Source organism: Cervus elaphus, chromosome 3 (assembly GCF_910594005.1).
Source record: "Cervus elaphus chromosome 3, mCerEla1.1, whole genome shotgun sequence".
Taxonomy (NCBI): Eukaryota; Metazoa; Chordata; class Mammalia; order Artiodactyla; family Cervidae; genus Cervus; species Cervus elaphus.
In genome coordinates this window covers 20486627-20502786 of record NC_057817.1, presented here as the reverse complement: position 1 = coordinate 20502786, position 16160 = coordinate 20486627, and the positions used below count along the sequence as shown (strand labels likewise).

The 16160-nt window shown below is 37.1% G+C and overlaps 1 long non-coding RNA gene across 1 annotated transcript; it reads left to right on the top strand.

Moving 5' to 3' along the window:
- The first annotated feature begins 2859 nt into the window (after positions 1-2859).
- LOC122680079 lies at positions 2860-16149 on the top strand. The gene is made up of 3 exons (XR_006336614.1): positions 2860-2992; positions 14819-14824; positions 16136-16149. It is a non-coding gene; the product is annotated as an uncharacterized LOC122680079 (long non-coding RNA).
- The last annotated feature ends 11 nt before the right edge of the window (positions 16150-16160 follow it).

The following is a 16160-nucleotide window of genomic DNA, read 5'->3' as shown; positions in this document are numbered from 1 at the left end:
AAAAATGTTGCATTCTTTTAAGCAAAACAAAGAGCTCGATCAACATTCAGTGTATTTCTGTTTTCATATACAAAATTCATAGTGTTCATACATGGAGAAAATGGTCACCTGCAGGGTTCACTAATGGACTATCTAGTTCCTACCAACATAAATTTCTCTACCTTCCAGCCTCAAATTCCATATGGATTACCATATTAGAAGAACTTCAGTGGGAGATGTTGGACCACACAGAATACCATGAGGATACCAGAAAATTAGAAGGAGTTGAAAACTAATAAGAACATCACTAAATTTCCAACTTTCTCCAAAGCTGATTCTGAGTTGTTGTTGTTTTGTTTAGTCACTAAGTCCTGTCTGACCCTTTTGCAACCCATGGCCGGTAGCCCACCAGGCACTCCTGTCCCTGGAATTTCCCAGGACAGAGGACTGGAGTGGGCTACCATTTCTTTCTCCAAGGATCTTCCTCACCCAGGGCTTGAACCTGAGTCTCCTGCATTGTAGGCAGATTCTTTCCACTGAGCCACAGGGAAGCCCCGTCTGAGTGACACACATCATTTGTTATATGCAGAAAAGAAAGTAAATTTAGAAAAAGAACATTAAGATAGTACAGATTGATCTGTAGATATATCATCGATCCATAAGAAATACATGATTTTTCTTAAAAACTCTACAGTGCCAAACCAATTGAAGTTGCAAAGATCCTGCAGATATGTTTTTTCCAGACATGTGGCTTTTTATACATTCAGCTGTATTTAAGTGTCAAAATGTTTGTTACATTTATAGTATTTAGGATGAAAATTTTCTTTTCCTCTTCTTACACATGCTGAGATATTATTCTATACTCAAGTTCAGCAGAGAGGTATCCAAAGGTAAGTGTACTCTATTTATTATTGTAATGTGAAATTGATACAGTACTTTTTCTCTCCTAAAAACCTAGACTAAGGGAATCCCTTCCCCCACCCCCAACCAGTCCTCTTACCTTGGCTCTCCAGCTCTTCATAGATGTTAAGAGAAGCATACAAAGCATAGAAAAAGGCATCCCAGCAAGGTGAAAAGACAGTCCTCAGAATGGGAGAAAATAATAGCAAACGAAGCAACAGACAAAGGATTAATCTCAAAAATATACAAGCAACTCCTACAGCTCAATTCCAGAAAAATAAATGACCCAATCAAAAAATGGGCCAAAGAACTAAATAGACATCTCTCCAAAGAAGACATACAGATGGCTAACACACACATGAAAAGATGCTCAACATCACTCATTATCAGAGAAATGCAAATCAAAACCACAATGAGGTACCATTACACGCCAGTCAGGATGGCAGCCATCTAAAAGTCTACAAGCAATAAATGCTGGAGAGGGTGTGGAGAAATGGGAACCCTCTTATACTGTTGGTGGGAATGCAAACTAGTGCAGCCACTATGGAGAACAGTGTGGAGATTCCTTAAAAAACTGGAAATAGAACTGCCATATGACCCAGCAATCCCACTCCTGGGCATACACACCAAGGAAACCAGATCTGAAAGAGACACGTGTACCCCAATGTTTATAATAGCCAGGACATGGAAGCAACCTAGATGTCCATCAGCAGACGAATGGATAAGGAAGCTATGATACATACTCAGCCATTAAAAAGAATTCATTTGAATCAGTTCTAATGAGATGGATGAAACTGGAGCCTATTATACAGAGTGAAGTAAGCCAGAAAGATAAAGACCAATACAGTATACCAACGCATATATATGGAATTTAAAAAGATGGTAACGATAACCCTATATGCAAAACAGAAAAAGAGACACAGATGTACAGAACAGACTTTTGGACTCTGTGGGAGAAGGCGAGGGTGGGATGTTCAGAGAGAACAGCATTGAAACAAGTATACTATCAAGGGTGAAACAGATCACCGGTTGGATGCATGAGACAAGTGCTCAGGGCTGGTGCACTGGGAAGACCCAGAGGGATGGGATGGGGAGGGAGGTGGGAGGGGGGATCGGGATGGGGAACACATGTAGATCCATGGCTGATTCATGTCAATGTATGACAAAAACCACTACAATATTGTAAAGTAATTAGCCTCCAACTAATAAAAATAAATGAAAAAAAAAAAAAAGAAAAGAAAAAGGCATCCCAATGGAAAAGAAAAAGGCATTCCTTAAAACCTAAATTATTCATATTTTGGTCTTTCCAGAACAGGAAAAGAAACATAAATAAACTGTCATACCTGTCTAATGGTAGAGAATTAAGAGACAGAAAAAGAGTGATTATCTCTCTTCCTTACCAAAACATATATTATATAGAAAGTATAACACAAAAGCAGTAGATTCTAAGGAGGAGTAAGAATTATACTCTCAGCAATTTAAAATTTTTACTTAATAGTGTGCTTGATCTTAACCCACAGTGGTTGCCCTTTTTTAGAGGGCTTTATTTCCTACCAAAGTTAAAGTATGTTATTAACATCTCCAAAATATGGTGCACTTAACACCCAGACAAATAATTAGGACATATAGGCTAAGAAGGATACTGTACTCTTTTTAACCAAAGTTGCTCCGGAGAAATTAGCACAAGTGACCACGAAAACATCAGGTTGGTACAAAAGTAATTGAGGTTTAGGACCTTGAATTTTACATAGTTATAACTAGACTCAGCCATATCTCCATTAATCAAAATAGGAACCATTACAATCAACACAATTTTGCCAATGAGAAATAAGTTTGTTTATTCCTGTAGCATAGAAATCTGTGCTTCAGGATTGAATGAACTCTTGTAAAGCATTTCTGCATCCTGCTGGTTGTGGAAGCATTCTCCCTGCAAAATTGTTGTTGAGATGCTTGAAGGAGCGGTAGTTGGTTGGTGAGAGGTCAGGTGAATATGAAGGATGAGGCCAAACTTCATAGTCCAATTCATTCAATTTTTGAAGCATTGGTTGTGTGACATGAGGTTGGGCATTATCATGGAGAAGAATTAGGCCCTTTCTGTTGATCAATGCTGGCTGTGGGCATTTCAGTTTTCAGTGCATCTCACTGATTTGCTGAGCATACTTCTCAGATATAATAGTTTTGCCTGGATTCAAAAAGCTGCAGTGGATCAGACTGGAAGCAGACCACCAACAGTGACCATGACCTTTTTTTTGGTGCAATCTTGGCTTTGGGAAGAGTTTTGGAGCTTCTTCTTGGTCCAACCACTGAGCTAGTCATCCCAGTTATCATATAAAATACACTTTTTGTCACATGTTACATGCCACAATCCAATTGAAAAATGGTTTGTTGTTGCATATAGTAAGAGAAGACGACACTTCAAAATGACGAGTTGTGTTTTTTTGTTTTTTTGTTTTTGGTAGGCTCATGAGACACCCACTTATTAAGCCTCTTCACTTTTCCAGTTTGCTTCAAATGCCAAATGACCGTAGAATAGTCCACACCGAGTTTGCCGACAACTTCTCGTGTCGTTTTAAGAGGATCAGCTTCATGTTAGCTCCTAGTTGATCATTGTCTACTTCCAGTAGCCAGCCACTATGCTCCTCATCTTCAAGGCTCTCCTCTCCTTTGCAAAACTTCTTGAACCACCACTGCACCCTATGTTCCTTAGGTGTACCTGGAGCAAATGTCTTGTTAATGTTGCAAGTTGTCTCCACTGCTTTACGACCCATTTTGAACAAGAACAAAAATATTGCTAGAATTTGCTTTTTGTCTAACACCATTTCCATAGTCTAAAAGAATATATAAAATAAATAGCAAGCAATAATTTTTTTCATTAGCAAAAAAAAGAGCAATAAATGTACATTAAAATTATGTATGACATAACCACACTTAAGAATGTATTCCAATATCAAATGGCAAATTTCAACAATGCAAACACTGAAATTTTCTTTGCACCAACCTAATATCTAATAACAAATTGCTAACACAGCACCAACAGATATGCAGTTTGTCTTCTTACAGTCTTTTCTTGTGATACGGAATTCTTATTCTTCCTCATTGGATGGCTGAAAGGATGGATGGATGAAGCATGTAGCATAGATTAGAATGTGCTGATTTACCTAGACACGCTTCCAGAATGAACTCAACTAATTTGAATCTAGACTAGGGCTAACTTAGAAGACTACACCTAACTCAGCTTACTCAGATTCCTAAAGATACTGGAGAATTCAAAATACTGTGAGGCCTACAAAGATCCGGTTTGATCAGGACAGCTAAAACACATCCCACCTGTACAAACAGTTCCCCAAAGCTCAAGACCTTTCCAAAGTAATTTGGCAGAAATTCTGATTGTAGCAGAATTTTTAATAGCATTCCAGAAAAATTATTTCAAATGAGTTTTTTTTAAATTGAACATTAGAAGAGGAGAAGAATACTTTTACTTTAAGGCAATGATTGACTCCAAATCTTTTCACTGACTTCTGTTTCATTTCATCTGGCTCCTGTATACTGAAGTGGCAAAACACTAATTTGAGTGGAATCAATTTTTTCCTTATGATATAAAATGCTGTGGTAAGAAGATGTGCCAAAACAATTACCACACTACCCAGACTGTTAAACTCTTATTTTGAAATAATGTATTTGGCATGACCTACTCACTGTTGCAAGTAACTATAGCTTTAAAAAGTTTCCTTTAATAATCTTGATAATTTCTTTTAACTCTTATCTATTTTAGCTACTCAGCAAAAATAACTAAGGATGCTTATACTAAATAAAGAACTAGAACCACTAGCCCACCACACCACATCATTTATCCTTCTTGGAAATTAAGGAGAAAAATTAGGGTCTCAGGAAAGATAGATAATGTAGACGAGTAGATGTCAGGTTGTGGAACAGGGAAGTTGTAAAGATATCACATTGGTTATGAGATCTGACAAGGCAGGAAATTTAAAACATAAAGTACACAGATTCTAAATGTTTTCTTGACAGAGCTGAATTAAAATATAGTGCCTTCATTCAACAGAGTATTTTATAATGACTATTCAGTATAAGAAACAGCTCTAAGGAAACAGTGATGGTCAAATACATAACAAAAATTTTTTTTGGTGGGGGGGTGGTGTGCTACAGGGCTTGTGGGATATAGGATCTTAGTTCACTGATGAGGATTTTAACGCAAGCCCTTGGCAGTGAAAGCGTGGAGTCCTAACCAATGAACCGCCAGGGAATTCCCACACAATAGATTTTCATTCAAAGTTCTCTGATGAGCACTTACTAAATACTCATTATGTAAAACACTGCTTTAGATGAATCAAGGCAGAGCAGAAACCAAGATTTGTTGTGTTAAAACTTTTACCTAAAAAGCATCATAGCTTTGTACACGAATCATCACTAAGGTTTATCCTGATTCTCTTAGTTATTACAGGTATGTTAGTTTTCTATTGCTGCTGTAACAACTAGAATTTAGTGGGTTAAGGGCTTCCCCAGTGGCTTAGCAGTAAAGAAGCTGCTTGCAATGCAGGAGACAGAGGCAACAAGAGTTTGATCCCTGGGTCAGGAAGATGCCTTGGAGGAGGGTATGGTTACCCACTTCAGTATTTTTACCTGGAGAATCCCATGGACAGGGGAGCCTGGTGGGCTACAGTCCACAGGGTCGCAAAGAGTGGACCACGACTGCAATGACTGTGCATGCACACACTCAAAGTGGGTTTAATGTCATAAATGCATTTACCTTATAATTCCGTAGGTCAAAAACCTAACAAGGGTCTCACTGGGCTAAATTCAAGTTTTCAGCAGGGTTACATCTCTTTTTGGAGACTCAAGAGGAAAAATCAATTTCCTTCGATTATAGGACTAGGATCCCTGAGTGCCTAATAGGTCTCAGCTAAGGGTATTTGTCAGCTTCTAGAGACCACCCACATTATTTTGTTCATGGCCCCTTTCCTTCATTTTCAAAGTCAGTAACAATGGGTGGATTCCTTCTCAGTTCACATCTCCTGATCTACTCTTCTACTTTCTTCCTTTAGAGTGGCCCATGTGATTAAATTAGCCCTGCCTAGATAACCGAAGATAATTTCCCCATCCCAAAGTCCTTAACTTAATCACATTAGCAAAGACTCTTTTGTCCAGTAAGAAAATATTCACAGGTTTAGGTCACTAGGTGTCAGATTCTGCTTAACACAAAAAGGACTGTAAAAATAGATGCTTTCCCAAACATCCTGAGGCATTCTTCTTGGGGAACATACATTGGCACACCAACAAAATTTTAATTTTTTTAGAGACAAAACTTAATTAAATTGAGGTTTTTTTTTAAATTTATTCTTCATAAAATGTGATATGTTTCTGATGAAAAAGATTTTGCAAGTAAAAAAAATTCATTTCCTCTGCCCATGACCTTTATCCCATCATAGATCCTAACTATCCTTTAATACCTGGCTCAAATACTGTCAACTTACTTTTTAAAAGATTTTTTTAAGCAATATAATTATGAATATAGGGGAATTTTAAACTGGGAAAATGTTATATGAAACTTTTATTTTTAAAGTGTGACTAAAATAGACAATTTTCTAGAGAATGTATTTGATCCAAATATAAAATTAGGATTGCTGAAAAAACTATTTCCAAAAAGGCATGGGGCCTACATGATTTAGAGATTATTTATTTCAGTGCTTAAACTGGAGGAAAATGGAAAGCTACTCAACTTATTTTATGACACGTACATATTCATAGATTCCAAATATGACAAAAATATGCCCCTCCCCCCCCAGTACTAATCAGTTCAAGCTGCTATAACAAAAATGTCATAAAGCAGGTGGTTTAAACAGCATTTATTTCTCACAGTTCTAGAGGCTACTAAGTCCAGAATCCAAGGCACAGGCAGATGGTGTCTGATGAAAGTACTCTATCCTAGCTGGGTGTTTTCTTGTTATATCTTTACATGGTAGAGGGAAAAATCATTTTTCTCATGTCTCTTTTTATAAGCACACTAATCCTATTTCTGTTGCCTCCACTCTCATGAGCTCCCGAAGACTCCACTTCCTGATACCATCACCATACAACTGGGGGGTTAGGATTTAAATATATGAATTTTAGGGGACATATTCATTCAATCCATAACACACCTTCAAAAGATATAGCCAAATCTCACATATGAATACAAATGCCAAAATACTAGCACCTCAACTCCATCACTATACTGTAAGACTACCGTGAACAAGCACAGTAAATATAAAAGGATGTTTAAATATTAGAATAATAATTCATCACCTTAATAAGTAAAAAGGTAAAAAGAATGCAATTGTTTCAATAGATTATTAAAAATTTATTAATTAAACTTCTGTTTATTCTTCTAATAAACTAATCCATCTTTCTTAAACTTATCAGCTTCAGACTTAATGTTGGAATGAAAAACTAGGGTGACAAAACAGAGCTAATTAGTCCTATTATTTTCTCCCAGGGGTCCGGGTATATGCAAAATGAAATCTACTTGCTTTCCAATGTTAATGTATTCCCATGAATGTCAGAAATCAGTTAAAGATGTCTACATCTATCAGTAACGACTTAGCATTGCTCTGGTTGCTTTATTCAATTAATAACATGGAGGGAAATGATTATATGTAAGTTCTGTCAGTTGTTTTACTTGGTTGGAGCTTACAGTAGCCCTAATAGCAATAGCTATTTTTCAACTATGTTGATTTTTACTTAAATTCTATTTTTTCAAGAGTTAAAACTGCCACATTTGTTTACTGTTTACAGTTGACACTTGACCAGTGATGATTTGAACTGTTTGGATAGACTTTATACATATAAATAACTTCCAGTAGTAAACACTGCAGTAGGCTAAATTAAGGGGAAAAAAATCAATTTAAAAACTAGAAGGAAAAATTATAAATATACACTAATTCAATTAAATAAATGTTTTTAAGCACTAACTGTTTATTTAAAAATTTATCTGAGGTTTAGAATTCAAAATTTAGATGCTACAAACTACAGTCCTTTCTCAGATTCCTTAAAAATCCTTTGAGATATCTGTTCATTTGTCAGCCTGTGTGTGGCTTCCCTGCCTGAAAGATCTAATTCTATCTAATTCAATTCCTTAAGCAAAGAGTAAATTAATTACTTAAGGAAATAGCATGAGTCAGTTTTAGGATTTTTCTCTATTAGTTACGTTTTTCATAGCAGATGCCAATATATTAGGTAGAATATATTATAGCAGATCTAGAAAAACGAATCATTGCATTCTTAAGAGTTACTCTGCTTTGCATTTATGATGCAAAAGAGCAGTGGGGTACCTGCAGCTCACTCTTTTCACCATATCACAACACACCAACACCGACAACCACCAATGAATTATTATCACTATAATCTTGTATATAATATTAACTCCAGTGTGTATTATTGTGAGGCTACAAAGCAGGGGCAAGCTTCCAATTTAGGGGCAACAGTAGAGGCAGCAGTGATACAATGCAGATAGAGAGGATAAGAAAAAAAAGAGAAAACTATAGCAGGAGGAAGGACGGACCAAGCTGGAGAAGAAACACTGTTAAGTATTTAAGTATTTAAGCTCACGCAAAATGACCAAGGGAGAAACAGACTAATGAAGACCAGTGCTCATCAGACTTGGGATAAAGTGATGACTCAACAGGCTTCCCAGGGGGTGCCAGTGGTAAAGAACCTGCTTGAAAACGTAGCAGATGTAAGATGCAGTTTTGGTCCCTGGGTCGGGAAAATCCCCTGGAGGATGGCATAGCAACCTACTCCAGTATTCTTGCCTGGAGAATCCCATGGACAGAGGAGGCTGACGGGTTACAGTTCATAGGGTCACAAAAAGTTGGACACAATTGAAGAGATTTATTAGCACGCATGTATCTTCACACATGCAATAATTAAAACTGGAACACTGCAGCAGAGTTAAAATAGTAGCACAGATAATTCCTGAGCCATAAGATGCTGATGTAAAAGAATGCTTATATACCTCTTGCTTGAGGCTAGGGTTGGTTTTATGGACCCAGGAACAAATTGAAATATTCTTGGCTTTGAAGAAAAGAGAGAGATAAACCTGGGAAATTAGTACTCTTTTGTATTTGTGAATTTAAAGATATATACCACCAGAACCTGGAGTTCCTATATCAAGTTGTCTTCAATTTCCTTTTTTAGAAAAGCTAAACAAATAAACAAATGAATAGTCCACTGAAGGTATTTCACTAAGAAATTTTGCATTCAGCCCAAGTATTCTTATACATATCTTTTTGCCTTTTTATACAGGTCATAGGGTTCTCACAAAGTATAAGGGAATGGTTTGCCATTCCCTCCTCTAGTGGATCACATTTTGTCAGAACTCTCCACTATGACCTATCTGTCTTGGGTGAATTTACAGATGTTCAAACTGGGTTTAGAAGAGAGGAACCAGAGATCAAATTACCATCCACTGGATCATAGAGAAACCAAGGGAATTTCAGAAAAACACCTACATCTGTTTCATTGACTATAATAAAGCCTTTGACTGTGTGGATCATAACAAACTGTGGAAAGCTCTTAAAGGGATGGTAATAGCAGACCATCTGACCTGTCTCCTAAAAAACCTGCATGCCAGTCAAGATGGAACAGAACTTTGTAACGGAACAACTGACTGGCTCAGGATTGAGGAAGGAGTTGGACAAGGCTGCTTACTGTCACCTGTTCCTTTAACTTATATTCAGGGCACATCACACAAAATGCCAGGCTGGAGGAGTTACAAGCTGGAATCAAGACTGCCAGGAGAAATATCAACAACTTCACATATACAGATGATACCACTCTAATGGCAGAAAGTAAAGAGGAACTAAAGAGCCTCTTGATGAGGGTGAAAGAGGAGAGTGAAAAAATCACTTAAAAATCTCTTAAAACTCAATATTAAAAAAAACTAAGATCATGGCATCTGGTCCCATCACTTCATGGCAAATAGAAGGTGAAAATGTAGAAGCAGTGACTGATTTCCTCTTCTTGGGCTCTAAAATCACTGTGGATGGTGACTGCAGCCATGAAATTAGAAGACGATTGCTTCTTGGCAGGAAAGCTATGACAAACCTAGACACAGTGTTAAATAGCAAAGACATCACTTAGCCAACAAAGATTCATAGTCAAGGCTATGGTCTTTCCGTAGTCATGTACGGATATGAGAGCCGGAACATAAAGAAGGCAGAGCACTGAAAAATTGATGCTTTCAAATTGTGGTGCTGAAGAAGACTCTTGAGAGTCCCTTGAACTGCAAGAAGATCAAACCAGTCAATCCTAAAGGAAATCAACCCTTAATACTCATTGGAAGGACTGATGCTGAAGCTGAAGCTCCAATAGTTTGGCCACCTATGTGAAGAGCCAACTCATTGGAAAAGACCCTGTTGGGAAAGATTGAAGTCAGAAGGAGAAGAGGGCAACAAAGGATGAGATGGTTGGAAGGCATCATGGATTCAATGAAGATGAACTTGGGCAAACTCCAAGAGATGGTGAGGGACATGGAAGCCTGGTGAGCTGCAGTCCATGGATTCGAAAAGAGCTGGAAATGACTGCGTGACTGAACAATAGCAACAAAAACACTTACATTTTCCCAGTGGGAACAATACTTCCCTCAAAGGAGCAAAACAGTTCTTTGGGCTGAAAAGCTTTAAGTCTTTTTATGTGTAAAGCACAGATATATATACAATACAGGCATAGATTTAAAGTATAACTGTGATGTTAAATTTTTATTGTTTGGTGCTACAGACTGAATATTTATATCCCTACTCCCATTCATATGTTGAAAGGCCCAATTCCCAGCAGGGATAGTATTTGAAGATGGGGCTCTGGGGAGGGGTCATGAGGGTGGAATGGAGCTTTTATAACAGAGACCCTAGATCCCTAGATATCTTTTCTGCCTCTTGTGAGGTTACAGTCACAGGAAGTAGATTCTCACCAGGTATCAAATCTCCTGGAGCACTGATCTTGGAATTCACATCCTCAAGACTTGTGAGAAATAAATTTCTGTTGTTTATAAGCTATCTGGTATAGGGGTGTTAGAGAAGCACAAAAAAACTAATAGAGGTGGACACAGTAAAGAAAAAATAATGTCTTAAAAAGTTCTTTAAGAAGGTGAGAGTGAAAAATAGACTGAGACAGACATATGAATTACTTCTGGGGTTATATACATAAGAAAATTAGGTAAGATCATATGATAAATGAGTACGAGTATATAATAGTACACACTCGGTAGCTTTAAAAAGCAATTAAGAGCTAATAATAGACTGTTTTAAACATATTTTCATTAAATTATGTATTTAAAATAACTGCCTACCAAAAATCCTACTACAGATACAGTGATTTGTACTTTATGCAATGTCATAATAACAGCTTAAATAAGCACTATTCTCTTATCTAGAAAATGAAATTTTAGTATACGGATAAACTTCTCAGAAATACTTAATTTTACCTTCTTAAGATAAGCACCCTATTATATCTTTTCCATTCAAGGATAATATAAATATGTCAGCCTCTCTATATATTGATAGCAATTTCTACTTTTAAATGGTGTGCACTCAATCACTCAGTCGTATCCAACTCTTCGTGACCCTATGGACTGCGGCCTGCTAGGCTCCTCTGTCCATGGGATTTCCCAGGCAAGAATACTGGAGTGGGTTGCCATTTCCTCCTCCAGGGGTCTTCCCAGCCCAGGGATGGAACCTGTGTCTCCTGCATTTGCAGGAGGATTCTTTGCCATTGAGCCACCTGGAAAGCCCACTTTTAAATGTATGTGACATTGTTTTATTTACACGTCTTCTACGTCTGGCTGTTGCATTCCCCTGTTGTGTCTGCCTCCACCCCCTCAAAATCCTAACCCATGCCTGATGTTCCTTTTACATGCCTGCTAAGTCACTTCAGTCGTGTCTGAGTCTTTGCGACTGTATGGACTGTAGCCCGCTAGGCTCCTCTGTCCATGGGATTTTCTAGGCAAGAATACTGGAGTGGGTTGCCATGCCCATCTCCACTTTACATAGTTGCCCTAATTTAAACTTTCAAACGGAAAAAAGAAATCCTTTGGAAAAAAAAAAATCCACTAGATCAAAGAAGAGCAATATCTCAGAAAAACGAATGACTTTTCTCTTGTTGCCCTACAAGTAGTAGCTGGCCTTCCGTAAAGAATCTATAAAGGAAAAAAAAAATTTCTGGTTTGCATGCTTTCAGAGTAGATGCCTGATGGCAGTCTTCCCTAAGCTTTTCTGCATTCAACAGACTTCCTGAGCTGAATATCTTATGTAAGCCAAAACTGATTCCAATGAAGGGTGGTTCACAAAAAAAGAGAAAAGATCAATTGTCTTGCTAATTAAGAGAGCAAGAAAATCAATAAAATGATGACATTTACATTATCTTTATTTACTAGCGGTGTCTATTCCAAATGAAGCCTTGGTGCCTATGAATAAAAATAAATCATTTTGGCAGAATGTACCTTTCTCCTAAAGGAAGAGAGAGGGAGAAGAAGCAGGGAGAGAGGTAAGGTGAGAAGGAGGCAGGGAAGAGTGTAACTTCTAGAAGATGGTTGCAACTGCAGATTGTGAATAACTATAAACTTCTCATTAAGAAGTTCCTTAAATCAATTAAAGGGGAATTTAACTCAATCCCATATGTGCAAACCGCATTTGAGTCAATCCAACAAGATTAAAGAAAGAACATTCAACTTTCTGTCATTTATAATACATTCACAAATTAATATTCATTCCTAGCTTGGAAAATGTGACCATTACTATCATAAAATGATTAAACAAATATGGAGGGAAATAGGAAAAATAAAGTGATGAAAGGGTTTCCATCAATAAAAAAAAAAACCCCAAAAAACAAAAAACAATGCTTTATTGATTTATTATCTTCCTCCAATTTGGAGTAGCATGGAACTAAATTCTAAGAAATTTTTACTTTGATTTTTTTCCAGACTACCTGAAATGGGCTTCCTTAAATAAAAGCTCATGCTTTTTTATAGGAGTCATTATCATAAGATGATTTCATTGTTTTTGAGCAGCAGGAAAAGAAGAAAATAACCAATTTGGGGGAAGTAACTGTTTTCACACAAATCTGGGCTCTATTGAGGCTTTCCTTTCCAATATATTTTAAAGTTTTTGGCCACAAAATAACATGATTATTGTATCAACATTACCTAAAGAAGAATTCTAGGTCAAAAGTAGCTATTTTACAGAATTTGGTTTTTTAGATTTATTTTAGAAGCGCATTTTGCCAAGTGCTCTGACATCCCCAAGTTCATATACATAGCAATAATTCTTAAAGGGTTAGAAACAAAATCCAACCTAAATTTCATTTTATTTTCAAGAGTCCAGTCACTTGCTGGTGATGAAGGAAAGGATGGAGAAGAAAGCGAAAATATAAAGAAAAAATAGCCCATGTTTTCTTCCCAGTCAATCCTAAAGGAAATTAACCCTGAATATTTATTGGAAGGACTGATGCTGAAGCTGAAGCTCCAATACTCTGGCCACCTGATGCTAAGAACCGATTCACTGGAAGACTCTGATGCTGGGAAAGATTGAAGATAGGAGGAGAAGGGGGCAACAGGGGATGAGATGGTTGGAAGGCATCACCAACTCAATGGACATGAGTTTCAGCAAACTCTGGGAGATAGTGAAGGACAGGGAAGCCTGGTGTCCTGCAGCCCATGAATCATAGAGTCAGACATGACTTAGCGACTGAAGAACAACAATCAATAAGTAGCAATTAACATTAATACAAATGACCAATAAACATGTGTAAAATGTTCATCTTCATCAATAAGAAAAAAAATGGAAGTTAAGCTATAGTGACAAAGTTTTTAGTGAAAAAAAAAATGAAATGATAGACAAAAGTAATCACAAAAATCTCTGCATGGTAGATTTTTCTTTATCACTTTTCATAATTTCCAAGATTTCTAAAAACAATATATGCTGCTTTAGAAACTATAAAAAATATAATCCATTCCTACTGCATAAAATAAGACTGTACAAAATATCTCATATTTCTACTTACCGTTCAAAGGTATCTACTGATCAGTTTTTATACTTTCTTCTGATCATTTTTCTATTTATTATCATAATTAACAAAACATTTTGGGGTTTGGCCTATAAGCTCAATGTTACATCTTTTTTTTATATGAATATCTTCCTCATACAATTTATTCCCAGAGTATGTCATATGAGTATTTAGATTAGACTATAAGAGACAGTCATTTCTGTAGGTTAAAAGGATTAAATATCAGCAACATCATATGGTTCCAATGAGTAGTTGTAACCTAAATCATAGTAGTAGTGAGAGCCACAAGTAAAGCGACAGCCCTTTCTAGAACAATATATATTTTACTTTTTATGTTTACCTACAGAAATATCATAAAAGACGTTTAAACATGAAACCATTTAACACAAACGGACACCAAAGTTCTATGAACAGATAAAACACTGAGTTGTCCGTTCACTTCCAGAGTGTTGCTTCAGAGGAAACCTTGGGAGGTCAGTTACATAGCCATGGAGGGAACCTTGTTCTGTGACTGTGGTAGTGTGGCTGCACGTCAAAACCGAAGTTCAAATGCTGGTCAGGGATATGGCAAAGCTCCAAGCTACACTGAGGATGTCACTTTCAGTCACTGCTATGACTCAACGACTGGGTGCAACCACAACACGTCGGCACTCTGTAAATAAAACTGAATTCAGCTAGTAGGCAAAGCTAACCAGAAACATAGTATGGAGTACTCAGTAGTTTATCTCTTTAGGATCATTTGAGGGGTGCCAAAAGCCCAGTATTCAAAAATATCTTTCCTGTGTTTGTCTAACTTCGCCATTATTGTTGACTCCTTTCTTTTTGTTTTTTAAACTGTTTAGTCTGTGGTACTTTAAAATATAAATATCACTGAGGGTAACACATTAAGACAGAAGTTAAGTGCTACCTCTCTTCTTTAAAAAAGGCAAACAAGACATGAGTCATCAGAAAAAAGTAGGTACAAAGTTCATGAAGGGGAGGTAGACCATTAATGATCAATTTGTTTCCTACACAATTTTCCCTAATGACAGTTGCCTTACATTTCATTCAGTGATAAACCATCTGATCTTAGATTTTAGAAGCCCAGACAACAACCAAATAATATTTGGGTTATATTCCAGAAAGATCTCTGACTGAACTCAGAGTGTACCATATAGAAATCCTAAACTACTCCTAACTGTGGTAATATTAGAAACCCTTATTGGAGAAGGAAATGGCAACCCACTCCAGTATCCTTGCCTGGAAAACCTCATGGACAGAGGAGCCTGGTGGGCTGCAGTCCATGGGGGTCACAAAGAGCTGGACACGACTGAGTGACTAACACACATAGTATATATTATTAAGGCTCCTTGCCCAGCCCATACTTTCCCATATTTCAGAACTGCCCCTTTACATGCAGTTGGAGTCTAGCAATATGCCTGCATTTCATATCTTACCCACCACTCTACAGCCAAGTGAACCAATGATAGATCTCCATCGATAGGCCAAAGAATTCATTAGAATCTTTCTTCTAGGAATATAAAACTGGCCTTTAATCAGATTAGTTAATCTCTGACAGTGGAAGAGCTAATGGAAGCCCAGGATGTGTATCCTGACCAAGACTGGGATACCTTGGGAGAAATAAAAACAGTCAATAAAGGGAGACATACAGAGAAAAATAGAGATGAGAGGCTATGTGGTTCCCAAGAACGATTAAGACAAAGTCCCCTTTGGTAGATTTCTAGTTCCTGATTCCAGCACTTCATCAATGGTGCTTTACCGTACTTTGAGACCACGGATCCCATGGGTACCACTGATATCTTACAATATATTTCCATTTAACTATTAAGTTAATTTGAGGATGTGGTTAATAACTGAAGCTACAACAACAAAACCAGCAGAACAATACTCGCAAACATTATAGAGTACCTCTAAATATCAGGTAGTACTCAAATCTGTAAGATTTTCTATTTTATCTTCACAATGACCCTCCATGATATGTCAAGACCATACCCAAATTCATATCTGGCAGCATCAGAGTCTGAGCTCAAGCACAGGACAATGGCCATGTAGTGTTTAACTATAGAGTATATCCAGAGTTCCATACAGTATAGCATCAGGCCATCTGTATCTGATTCAAGTGTCATTAAAACAAAAGAACAACAAAAATAACAACAAAAACAGTTGCTTGGCCTAAACATGTCCACAGAATTACAATTCCTAGAAGGTAGAAATTTTCAGTTACTCCAATA